Source organism: Cupressus sempervirens, chromosome 8, assembly GCF_028749045.1.
Source record: "Cupressus sempervirens isolate cs-2001-9-10 chromosome 8, ASM2874904v1, whole genome shotgun sequence".
NCBI lineage: Eukaryota > Viridiplantae > Streptophyta > Pinopsida > Cupressales > Cupressaceae > Cupressus > Cupressus sempervirens.
Genome location: NC_143125.1, coordinates 358,626,645 through 358,640,478, shown reverse-complemented (window position 1 = coordinate 358,640,478; position 13,834 = coordinate 358,626,645).

Below are 13,834 nucleotides of genomic sequence, written 5' to 3'. Positions count from 1 at the left end.
GATACTTCAAAACACATTTCTTCAATAATGGGTTTAGGAACCCATGTTTTCTTTGATTTAGCTTTTTTAATAGTGGACCTTTGCAGTCTCTTTTGTGCATTCTCCTTCTTAGCATTCACATGTCGATTAGATGGGACATAGTGATCTTTCTTTTTCAATGGATTCTTATGTTTATTCTCACTTCCAAAGGACTTTGGATTTGTGGATGAATAAGGCTGATATGACTGGTTTAGGTGGATAGATGGGTGATAATTCATCAAGGATGAGTGTCTTTGTTGATCTTGAGGTATGACGAGAGAGCTAGAAGTGGAAAGTGTAGGAGATGAAGGAACGTAAGGCTCCAATATGGATGGAAGGTTTGAAGGCTTTAGCTCTAATGAATGAGGACCAAGGATAGAATTAGGATATGCAAATGGATAGTGGGAAGGGATATCAACATCTTTAGAGTGAGCAACATGGTCAAAGCCATCAATAGACTCATGAGTACCTTTGATAGGAACAACATTTTTAATAGAAGCACTTGAAGCTTGAGCACAATTTTGAAGTGGATATGGAGAAGTAGAACATGAGCGGATGCTTTGATCTTGACAAGTAGCTTTGGATAGCATATGAAGAGAACTTTTGTCATAATTTTCAATAAGCTCAAGGGAGATAATGGAAGTGGTATCTTCATCATACTTGGGGGGTGGACAAGATATAGGATATGGAGGGGAAAAATCTTGAAAGAGATGAAAGGGTGCTTGATCTTGATCTTTCTTGAAATTTATAGCTTTTTCTTTTTCAGAGTCCTCTTGACATGGAGCCACTTCCAAGGACAAGGGAGAATGAAGAGTGAATGGAGTAATGCTTGGACTAGGCATAGTACTACATGAAGGTTGAGGATGTTTAGGATTGGTAGCATGGAAAAGGTTTGCAACCAAGTGAAGGTTAGCTTGAGTTTCTTTTAGAGGTAGCCCTTGAGGGTACACATATTGCATATGGAAAGCACTAGGTTTTTTGTTTGATGGAGGCATGTTGAAAAGCTTTGAAGTGTTGGGAGATGCATGAGTGTTGGAAGAAGTGGAGGTATCGAGGAAACCATTGCTAGACATAGGTTCATTAATATGATCTTTCTCAAGAAAAGTATCCTCATCACATGAGTCATTAGAGGTATCAATAATTCCATTATCAATAAGATCTTGGATTTTATGTTTCAGCTCAATGCAATCAAAAGTAGCATGGTCATTAGATTGATGATAAGCACAATAATAATCCAAGAAAGGATTTCCATAGGAGCTAGACTTCGGCAACATGATGATCTTATTGCCAAGAAGTTTTTGCAAAGTGTCATCATAAGAATCTTTCAAGGGAGCAAAAGTTCTATCAAAATTATGTCTAGAGTCCTTTTGTTGTTTCTCATGGGAATGGTATGCATCCATGTCTTCATCATTATCTTGGTCAAAGATAGGTTCATCATGAAATTTTAGCATAGGCTCAAAGGAGGTATCACTTTCTTGTTCTCTAAAGAGGTCTTTAGATCTAGAAGATGAAGACATTTGATGTCTTGAAGTAGAGCATGTATACCTAGAAGAAGAGGATGACCTCAAAGAAGGTGACTTACATGCATGTAAAGACCTTAAGGAAGATTCATGTAATGATGCAATCTTCTCCTCTAACCTTTTCTCAAGTTTAGACTTCATTTTTGTCATGCGCTTAGAGAAATGAAGGTAAGAAAGATCATTTGTCTCTTCTAGTTCCTTGTATTGTGCATATAGATCTTGAAACTCTTTAGTGACATGGAGGATATCATGATCATCTATATTTGGTTGAAGTTTGGTAGCACAAGGTTTAGATCCCATAGTTTTAGATTCAAAGCCAAGCATAAAATAGTCTAGAAGATAACTTGATGTTGAAACTATAGGAGGTAGAGTGTTCACTTGCCAAGATAGTAGAGAGATATTAAATTGACTTGTCAAAAAATATGTCCAAGAAACTTATGACATGAATGACTCAAGTCAATAGCTAGGCAAGATGCCCAAATAGCCAAATAGATAGAGCAAGCGGGGTGACAAGTGAACAACTCTCCAACCCAAGAGTGTAGTCAAGAAATCAAGGAAACCATTTCAGCAAAAAAATAACTAGCAAGTGGACATAGACCATGAAGATAGAAAGACCAAGAGTGCTAATACCAAAGAGTCACCTTAAGCATGTTCAAAAACTAGAGACATAGCAAATCAAAGTCAAATGATGAGACTCCCCTTAGCAAGCAACACAAGAAAATGTTTGCATTTGACATTTTGATTTGGTTGACAAAGTTTGACAATAATTGATAGCATAGCAAATTTGATGTTCAAAAGAAATTTCTTTCCAAGCAAGATAGTGACACATGGAGTATTCTTCAAACAATCAAGCAAGGGACAAAGCAACCTTGCATGATACAAGCATATGTGAGGTCTTAAAAAAAATCCCTAGAACTATCGTCATGTGTATGTTCAAAAGATTTTCATAGGTCTAGCACATTCAAGAACACATCAAGCAATATCTACCTAAAGGACATGGTTCATTACTCAACAACTTGGCCCACGCTTGATGCTCCTTTTCCTTACACCAAGTGGTTTCCCACAAGAGATATTGGCTTTGTCATGGAAATGTCATAACCATAACCAAGGTAACACATATGGTGAGTGTAAAATCTTGGGGTGATCCGGGTAGTCCACTAGGATCGATCCTTGCACCAAGAAGTTGAGCGGCTAAAAAGGGTAGTTACTAACTTAGGGTGTTTAGATAGGGCTTCCATTCATAGTGTTCCTCTTTCTCCCAATTATGGGACACCTCACCTTGCAATGAGTAACCGATCTCGCGACCACAAGAGTACCTTAAGCATTCTTGCCTAGTGATCTCCCTATGGTCGAAATCCCATAAGCGATCACACTAGGTGAAGATAAACACTATGTCTACCAAATTTTTGTGTCCTTGATAGCCTTGAGTTTATAGTGGGTTGGAAGAGCCGGCTAATTTGCTTGTCCCCACTTGGGTCGTTCCTCTCAGGTTGTCCGAGAGCAGGCCCTCTAAAGGATTCTAAACTACACAAAGAGTGGATCAACTTTTGGAAGTCAAGATTTCTGATTCACCACAAGGGTGAAGAGCATACTCTCCTATTCCAATCATTTTCTCCCAAACATGCCAAGAAGATTCAGTTACCCCTTGCTTTTGAAACCAAATGGCAAGTCAAGATTTCTGATTCACCACGAGGGTGAAGAGCATACTCTCCTATTACCAAAAGACTCCAATCACAAGTTTTATGTGCCTATAAAAATGAAAAATTATTCAATGCCACACATGGAAACAAAAATTAAGCAAGTTTGGGTTTTTATGCTTTGGACAGCCCTGCAAACAATCGTTAGTAGCCCTTGTGCATTTGAAGCTTTGACATGCGTTCTTTTTATGCAATGTTTCAATTTTTTTCATAAGGATGGCAACCTACAATCACAACTTGTTAGCACCACAAGTTAGTGTAAAATAACATAAAATAATGCAATAAAAAGTGGTTAGTTGACTCAAAAATTCAATTTATCTTCCAACCAAGTGTATGCAAAGAAAGTGCAAGTTAATCACAAATGCTCTCATTTTTACTATTTGATTTTGACCTAGTCAACAAGATTGGACTTGTTTGCTATTATTTCTGATCCAAAAATAGAAATGAAAAGAAGAGACCCCTACTAAAAATTAGAGAGCTTTCCAAAAATGTAAGAAATTCAAAAAAATCTCTTCATTTGCTCCCTAGAGATCAATTTTGTCAAAATAGGCCAAATTTATCAAATTGAGTTTTTGATCCTTAATACGACCTCAAAATTCAAAACACAAAGAAAGAACCCCAATTAGAATTGAAAACCCTTTCCAAAAATGTAAGTTTTTTTGAAAAAATCGCTGATTTGCGATCAAAAATGACTTTTTATGAAGAAAAAAAAAAAAAAAAAAATCATAACTCCCGAAAATTACATCAAAATGCTCTGAAAATCAGACTAAGACATTTTGAGCACATACCCAACTTGAAAAAAAAATTTCAGAACCAAACTCCAAGCGGTTTAAAAGATATGATCAAATCTTTAAACCAACTAAGTTTTTTAGCCTTCAAACCAATCTACTTATGGGTTGGCCTTAAAACCAAAGTGATAATTCTACAAAAGCATTTGATTAGATCCAATATGCTGTTGTAAAAAACTAAAGATGAAAAATAAAAGCAAATGGAGCTAGAAACTTGATTCAAGCCCCACAGTGGATGCCAAAAATTGTACACTCGAAAGTGTCTCACTCTAAACCCTTCTATCCAAACGATTCCATGAGTTTGGAATGCTTGGATACCGACTTAGAGCTCCCTATCCATGGAGTGCAAGAGAGTATATTTCAAGAATAAGAAAGCTCTCAGATGAGCCTTAGAGATACTCTTCTTGCTAGTAAACCATGCAATGGGAGGTTCCAAAGACAAGATGCAAGAATGCAAATGTCTCAAGGAGTTCCTCAAGTATGCAATGCAAATGAAAATTAAGCTAGAATGAGATGCAAAGTGGAGCTATGCTAAAACATGTATGAGAGTGTTACAATACCATTATTAAGCTATGTGAGATTAAGCTACACGTAAAAATGAAAGCTAAGCTAAGCTAGAATGCCATGATGCCATGGATGAGAGAATGTAGACAAGAAATAGAAGTTCTCCACAAAGATCCAAAGAAACCTGTTAGAAAACCTGCAGCATAACAATATTCAAAATGATGATGGATTGAGAGGGAAAGCTCTCTCCCTTTTAAAGATGTATGGACGGTAGAGATCAAGATGAAGATGGTGGATGATCAACGGTGGAATTCAAAAAGAGGAGTGATCCATGTGCACACACAAGTCAACCAATAGAATATAAGTTGACTTGTCATATAAGACAAAAATCACAAAGTCTTTTCTTTTAATTGCAAAATAGAAAAAGGACTTTATGTGTGCACTTTAAGTGGGTTAGAAGAATGGGGTGTTTTATTTAATTAAAAGGGGACATGTTCTTTTAATCAAATAATGAACTTAGGATAGCATAGTCAAACTATAGGTTATAATCAAATAAATTGATTATTAGCAATTTGGTCTAGGTAAATGATTATATTAATTTAGCCAAAATGTTGAAAAGGGGGCTAATAGTCTAGATGACCATTTTTAGGTGATTACAATCAAAAACCTCAAGGCGGTGATTCGAGACAATTTTCTTACAAGTTTGGATTCGAGGTTGGCCTCTAAGCCTAATTGATGTGCATAGTGTGTACAAATTTTCCGCACACACATAGCCTCGCTCCCTCTGTCTATGTTGCTTGATTTTGTTCTTGTTCTTTTGTGAATATCGTTTGGTGTTCTTTTATTAGAACTATTTGGTGTTTTGTCTGGTGCTATCTTATTGGTTGTAAGCTTCCAATCCCATAGACCTACATTGTGGTCAATATCATATATTAATATATTTATCTTATCTTATCTAATCAAACCATTCTCAAGCAATTCTTGCACTTGTCTATTCAACTCGGCATTCTTAGCAGACAATAATCTATGTGGTGCTTTATTATGAAAACTATCCCCATGTATCAAATCCATATAGTGACTAATACTTCTTACAAGAGGTAAACCATTAGGTATATTATCAAAAATAATGTCTTGAAACTTCACCAACAAAGATTCAATCTCAGTTGCATGTTCTAGTTCATCATGTTTCTCAGTCTATCTAGCAATCAAAGTAAAACAAAAAATTTATTCTTTTATATACTTCGAAAATTGTTTTCCTTGAACCAAACATACTCTAGCTATGGTATAATAGTGATCATCAGGATTTTCTACCAAAGGAAGCAAAATTTGATTCTTCCCATCAACCCAAATAGTATATTGATTCAATGTATCATCATGCAAAAAGAATTATCATATTGTCAAGGTCTACCCAACAAAATATGACAACAATCCATGGGCATAATATCACACAAGACTTCATCATGATAATTTATGATTTTGAACTTAACAAGGCATTACTCACTTACAAGTAAATTATGCTCCTTTTGAATCCAAGCAACATGATAGGGTTTAGGATGTCTCAACCTCTACAACTGCAACTTGTTATCTAGCTCCTCAAATGCCAAATTATTAGAATTACCACTATCAATTATTACCTTGCAACACTTTCCAGCAATCTTACATTTGGTCTTGAACAAACTTCTTCTCAAAATAGGTTCTTCATGATATTCATCATTCCACAAAATTCTTTTTATCATTAGGTTCTCACCATGCTCAGGTTCATTAGGTTTTTCAGCCACTTCTTCACAAGCCAACATATTTCTATTGCTTCCCCCAATCTTCTTGTCAAAATTGCTACATTCAAAAGCTCTATGTCCTTCTCCACATTTGAAACAAGTGCCTTAAAACTAAGATCTCTCTTCCCTTTTACCACCATTATTATTTCTAGAGTAACCAGTATAGCTACCTCTAGTGTAATTACCTCATTTTCTAGCATGTTCTTTTTTCCATTCTGTCTTTCCTTAATCTTGCATTGCATTGTCTTATCTACTACCTTCTCCATAGGTTTTTCCTCTACCTTTTTAAAATTGTTTGTATCTACCTCTTTGTCTTTGATCATGTTTCTTCACCAACCTTTCTTCAGTTTTCAAGGTGTACTGATATGATTCTTCTACACTATCCATCTTAACATTATTGATCTCATGTTGAATAGATGTCCTCTAACCATTCAAATATCTAACTACCTTTTCAACTTCGTCATCAATATGTCCGGATCTGATATCCAATTTGTAGAATTCCTAAGTATATTCTTTCACACCCATGTCCTTTTGTCTCAAGTTTTGCATTCTTCTCATCAAGTTAACCTGATAATTTTCAAGAAGGAATTTCTTCTTCATTTTTTCAATCATCTTCGCCCATGTCCTATCCTTTCTTTTCCTCTTTTATGTATTTCTATCTGCAAGTGATCCCACCAAAGTGAAGCATGGCCCTTCAACTTTGTGGTTGGTATCTTCACCTTATTATTAGGAGTGCTTTCATACTTGAAGTACTTATCCATCTCATGGGTCAAATCCAATACTACATTAGTCTTGAGTCTTCCATCATATCAAGAAACTTCAATAGCAGGTCTAGTATTTTCCCTAGACAAGACTCTAAGAAGTCATTATTCATCTTATTCCACCTCAAGTTCAGGGTTAGGATTAGGTGTTGCTTCTTCATCATCACTAAAATATTCAAGATGTACACCTCTTCTTTGGGTTGTCTCAATAGCGTCAAGTCTTGTTGCAATCTACCTCAACATGTCCATTATAGCATTGTCTGCAATTTCTCTACCTTGAACCATTTAAACAATAGTTCCTAGAAGATCGTAACCTTCTACATGTTATAGGTTAGATTTCATATTTTCCACCCTACAACTGATCCAATAAGGTTCTTCATTATCCAAATCACCAGAACAAGCCCTAATATCACCTACCGCAGGGGAATCATAGAAGATTCAAGTGGAATGAACTTGACTTAAACCTACTAACACCACTCTTAGAGTACACATGGAAGCCAAACATAGAATTGCAGCAAATAGACCATAAAGCTTTACTAATTGATTTGATTAAAAAGAAAACCCACCATGCCCGATTGTGAGGCCTTCCAAGTTGTGACCTTATACGAAGAAATGTAACATTAGATTACAATGTGAAGTCCTTATCTGCTTCAAGCTACTTATTCCCTCTTATCTTTCTCACTCTACTACAACAAATCCAAGTGCTTATATAGCCAACTAAGCCATGGGTTAGCTAGTCAGACATTTAATTATAATATAAGTCTGATCTTGGAGATGTAATCTAGAACTCAAGAAATGGTCATTAGTTGTTCACACACTCTCAAGGATAGGTCCAAACACACATTAGGAGTCAGCTCCCAACTACACAAGATGCCACATCATCATAGGAAATCCTGCAAATGAAAACAACACGTCTCGCAAGATGAAATCAAAAGGATGTAGAGACCATAAAGAACAACATAGAACTCAAAAAATATGAAACATCAACAGTTGTTCTTTTAGCATAAGGACTATAAATAGGTCCTCAACATCATGCTAACTGTGCATAGCACAAAGCACAAGGTAGCAATGGCTACACTGCGAACAAAAAACAAGTACAGAAAACAAGAAATGTTTTTGGATGATGCAAGATTGCTCATTGACCCAAGATGCCTCTAAATCATGAGGAGAGAATGTTTGGTGCAAACTATAGAAAAATAGTAAAAATCTAAACAACTAAAATATTCTAAAGAGTTGAAAAGTATGTAGCTAAGTCTACTCGAAGAAGTTGTACTTATAAGTTTATCTACACAAATTAAGCAAGGGAAAATCCACAACTTAAAGAACATAATCTAATACTTCAAAGACCAAATTGTTAAAATCTAATTGAAAATATCATTATCAAAGAGGGAGATTGTTGAGAAGAAGGGAGATTGTTGATAAATAATGTTTTCAATCATTTTTTTGTCACTAATGTCAAACTTGCTATTTGTTGGAATGACAATTGCTTATAAGATCCAAGTACTATCACTTAGTTGATTAATGAAGAGGATTTAATTAATAAGATGTAACAAAAGCACCTAAGGGAAAGGTTGAGTTATGGTTTTATAATGAAGTACAAGGATCAATTAAGACATTGGTAAAATGATGTATTGACAATACACTTGGAGATACAGAGGTTGGTCACACTTAGAAACTCTAGAAGGATAAGTTCTAACAAAGTTGTCTGCAAAGCTTGACTAAATTCATCAATGAGTGTCGATAAAGTTAGTGAATGCCGAGTAAATTTTTATTAAGTGCTGGAGCAAATGAAAAATCTAGTGTGTGTCGAGTGAAATAGGAGCCGAGGAAGTTCAGGTGCTGAACAAGTAATATGTGTCAAGCATCAGTAAAACATAGTAGGTGCCGAATAACACAGTATGTGTCGAGCATCAGAAATTCAATAGTGTTGAGTTGCTGCATTATTTGAAAAGTCAAAGATTTTCCAAATCTAAGCCGACAAGTTTGTTACCTTGAAGTTTGTGAACTAGATGGAAGATAAGGATGATGAGTTGGTGGCACAGAATTTTAGGTAAACCATTTTTGGGTGAATTCAGGAGAATTCTTCATGATGTTTCTAGAAGGCACAAGATAAGGGGTAGACTTGTTGAATCTTGCCTAATCCATTCAAACTAAAAAGAAGAGCGGGAAGACTAAGAGCGAGAAAAGTATTCCAAACTTCTATTTAAGGAGTTATAGGTCAAGAAGCAAGAGTTTACAAGTGGTTAAGTGGTTGGTTGGAGATAGTATGTGGTGTTAAGGAGAAGACATCAAGAGGGAGGAATAGAGTATAGAGACTACTTTGATAGGTGACCACAGAGGTGATTGCATTGGCACAATGAGCATGGAGACTCAAGGAGACGAAGCTTGAAAGGAGAACAAGCTATCAAAGTTGCACAAACTAAAAGCCAAGCAAATTTGTGAGCTGAATTGAGATCTAAAATTTGCAAGTTGTGAGTTGTATCAGGTCAAAAGCCCTTATTGTTACTCTCTAGCAATTGTATCAGTTAGGGTAAAATCCTATGGACTTAGGTTGGTTTAACAACCATTTGTAAATCCTTTAACAAGGTGGCATTCCAAGTGAATGTTCTAAAGTCCTCTAATCAGGCCCACTTCTAATAAGGTGGTTGAAATCTTTTAACCAGGTCACATTTAACAATGTGTTGTAGCCTTTAACAGGGCAAGCCTTTCAGAGGGCGTCACTTCAGAAGAGTGAGAAAGAAGTAGCATGTTACTGGTAGTTTTTCCCAAATTGGGCTCCCATGTAAATCACTGTGTTATGTGTTGATCTTTTCTGTTTCATTCTTCTATGTTGATTTTTTAGTAGCTTGCTAAAATAAATAAGTAGCTTAGATGCATGGTTAGTTTGGATGGGGCCACTATAATTAGTGAAAAAAAATTATTAGGACATCTAGACCTTGAATAACTAATTCACCCCCCACCCCAGTTATTCTAAAGCATTTCTAACACAAATATGTTTTCCCAGGAAAATCCTCAATATGGGTGATGAAGGCATGTAATGCTTATGAACGCAAAGGGAAGCCACTATAGGAGAAATGTAAACATCGCCAAGAAATAAAGACATGTATCCTTGCCCACTAAAGGGTTGAGGACATAAGTATCCATAGTCAATGGTGAGGAGATTAACCTCTCCACCATGTAGCTAAACATACTCCTAAATTGAGAGCAAGGTCACTTAAAGGCAAGTTGTATAATCACAAAATGATAGTTCTCGTAATAACTCAAGTTTTCTGCCTATCCAAAACAATCAAAAGAACCTCCCTATGAAGAGCATTTGAAATACCAACATTTTCCAAGATATAGGCAATAGTTAACACACTAAAGTTGGAATAGTACTAGGATTGGTGACCTCCTGGGAAGATTTGACGCTTCACCTCTATGAGCATCACCTAGATGCAGTGAGTGTTAGGTGTTTCTTCTATTCTCATAAGAGATGGTTCAAGTGAACCACTAGTCATGAAACATGGACCAATGAGTTTGACTAAGAAAACTACACAATTGAATCCTAATAGCAATGTCGCAATTTGACTACTTATGGAAAGTATGTCCTACTTCTCAACTGATGAACTCAAGGGGCTTTCTAATGAATGGTTTATAAGACACAACAGTTCAATTCATTCTCAGAAGAGATGGGTTCTTGTGAACATGGTGAACCACAAGTTAGAGAAGATATGTCAACAAGTCTGACTCCAAAACAACACAATTGAATCCTAATAGAAATATCAAAAATTGACTTGTAGAAAACATCTCCTACTTATCAATAATAAAATGGATAACATTAATAAACCCCACCTTAAAAAGTTTCCAATAGTTTGATATCCTCTCAAGGTGAGTCATCCCCAAAATGGGCAGGTTATACAACTTGACTCAAACTGTCACAAGGCTAAAAATTCCATTATAACATTGAAAGAAATTACAATTTGAGAGAATAGCCCTATTTTTCTATAATGGAAGTGGCCCCAAAATTCCATCTATTAGTTGGCTACCCAAAGTGGCCCCAAAAGAGTTGTCTATTAGTTATTGGTTCTAGACAACTATCTATTGCATCTTTTTGATGCATCAAGACAAATAATTTAATCAAATAGCATTTCATTATTTTTCAAATATTTAAGTTCAATCTCTAGTTTATAAATTGTATATATTTTTAAAATCTAAAAAAATTATTTATTTATTTTTATATCTATTATTCTAAAAAATAAGAAAAGATAAAATTATTTTTAAAATAGTAGAAGTTAATTATGAGTCGTGTACATTATAGTAACTTTTTTATTTAAAGAAAAGGTCTTTGTCCAACTCAAATGTGCTCTATAAAGATATTAAATGGATACACCAGATACTCAATGGATAGCATTATAGTCTGGCACCTTAATTAACATTTAATCAATTTGTAAGCTTTATCCCTATTCCAAGCAAAAGTTTATCATTTGCAACATGTTGTTATATGATCAATGATCTTCTTGTTCATGTTTAAAGTATGTCTTCCTTGTGATGCATCTAAAAATTTATCATATATTATTATTACAAACATATTAAATTACATATAGAAACTTTATAACTCTTCTTGTTTTGAAAAACCATTGTATGACTCATAATTTCAGATTTTCTATAAAACTTAAACTATATATTTTATTTTATTTTAAGTCTACTTCCTATCCCTTATTTTGAAAATTAATTGAATACCCAAGTACCCCATCCCCATGCAACCTTGATTATATGTAATATAAAAAACTGAAAAATCTATCGAGTGTTAAAAAGTGACTTTATGCATAAACCTAATCTAATTTAATAATTAATAATCAAAGTTATTTTAATGCAAAAAAGATAATACAAATAAAATGACCATATTCTTAAATCTAAATAAAGTAATAAAAAATATTGAAATCAAATATTTATTTTAACCTAGAGATGGAAAATGCAAATATGTAGGGAACTCAAATGATTGAGTGCAAGTCTATCTCCAATTCAAACAAATGATTTCTACTAGATGAAAAAATTCAAAGTAAAATAAGCACTCTATATACTCTGAACTATTACAAAATATAGCACAAGGAAGACAAAATATTGCAATCTGAGTTGTTTGAACATCCAAATATATACTTTGAACAAAACCTTGCACCTTTGTCACCTACTTTTTTAGCCCTACAGAAAGGAGGGGCACAACCAGAGCTCATGTTGCAAAATGTTATGAAGAAGTTCAACATTTAATAAATTTTTACTTCACTTCTGGCTTAAACTAACATTTTTTTCTTGTCATTAACATATGGAATCATATTCCATGACCCATCTGTTAGTTTTAGGAAGCTTGGACAGTTGTTCGTCTACATGTGATTAATTGACAAATAATTAGAGTTACGACAAATATTTTTTAATTGATTGACTCCTCCTAGAAGCCACTAGTAACCTATTGGTTAGGTTGTTTTAATCGAGAAGCAACTAGAAACTTTTTGGTTGAGTTGTCTTTATCAAGAAGCAACTAGAAACCACTTGGTTAAGTAGTATAAAAAGGGGTCAAGGGAGGCATTTGAAGAATAGAATAGAACAGAACAAAGAACAAGAAGACATTGTAGAAGCATTTGCAGTGTTAACAAATGAGTTTGCAGTGATAGCAAACAGTCTTGCAATGTTAGCAAGGGCGCAGTGATAGCATTGGGAATAGCAATGGGGAATATCAGCAGGAAAAATTAGGAGGTTGTCTGAATTCTGCCAATAGGAGGCAAAGAATTTTGTATCTCTTGATTTGCTAAAGTTAATATATTTTCCATCTGCAAAACTGGCTTTCCCTTAGAAGTTTTTCCAAGGATGATTTGTTCGAAAACATTGTCTTGTTTGTGTTCTGAATTTCTTCCCATATTTTATTGGTGAAGTTGCAATTGTGTTATTTTTTTGATATCAGTTGTGAATTTGTTTCTAGCAGTTTAATAATTGTTTATGATAAGAGATTAATAATTAGTGACTGCAATAGTGTTAATTTTTACATGGTATCAGAGCATTGTTGAGGGTAGAAGAGTTTTGCCCGAGGAAAGAAATTGTGATCTCTTCAGAATTATTGTTGTTTTAATCCTTTGAGATGGCTTCGACTGGTTTGAGAAATCAGGGCAAATTGGATGGTGCCTCAAATTTTGGTGTTTGGAAGGCCAGAATTTCTTTATTGTTGGAAGAGAATGGTATCAAGAATTATTGTACAAGTGTTGTAGTTGTACCAACGGATGCGACACAACTTGCAACATATAAGAAGGACAATGCCAAGGCGAGGAGGATTATCCTTGATGGTGTCAAGGATCATATTGTTCCACATATCTCAGAGCTAGATATAGTGAAGAAGATGTGGGATGCCATTTTGAATCTGTACCAGAATGCTACCACCAACAGGAAGATGATTTTCAGAGAGAAGCTAAAGAATACTCGAATGAACTAGGGAGAAGATGTTACAAGTTACTTCACCAAGCTTAGACTTGTCAAGGACGAGTTAGCAGTTGTTGGAGATAGTCTCAGTGATGACAAGCTAGTGAGAATAGCCCTAAATGGGTTTTCTAAATAGTGGAGTGTCTTTGTTCAAGTTGTCAGTGGACGAGATAACTTACCGAGTTGGGATCGACTATGGACTGATTTCACTCGAGAGGAATTTAGACTGTCTTGTCAATGGGGCCAAAAAGAGTCAAAAAGTTGAGGTGGAACAGGAAAACGTTGCTCTAGCAAGGAAAGAGAAAGCAAAGAAGGGATCTAGCAAAGGAT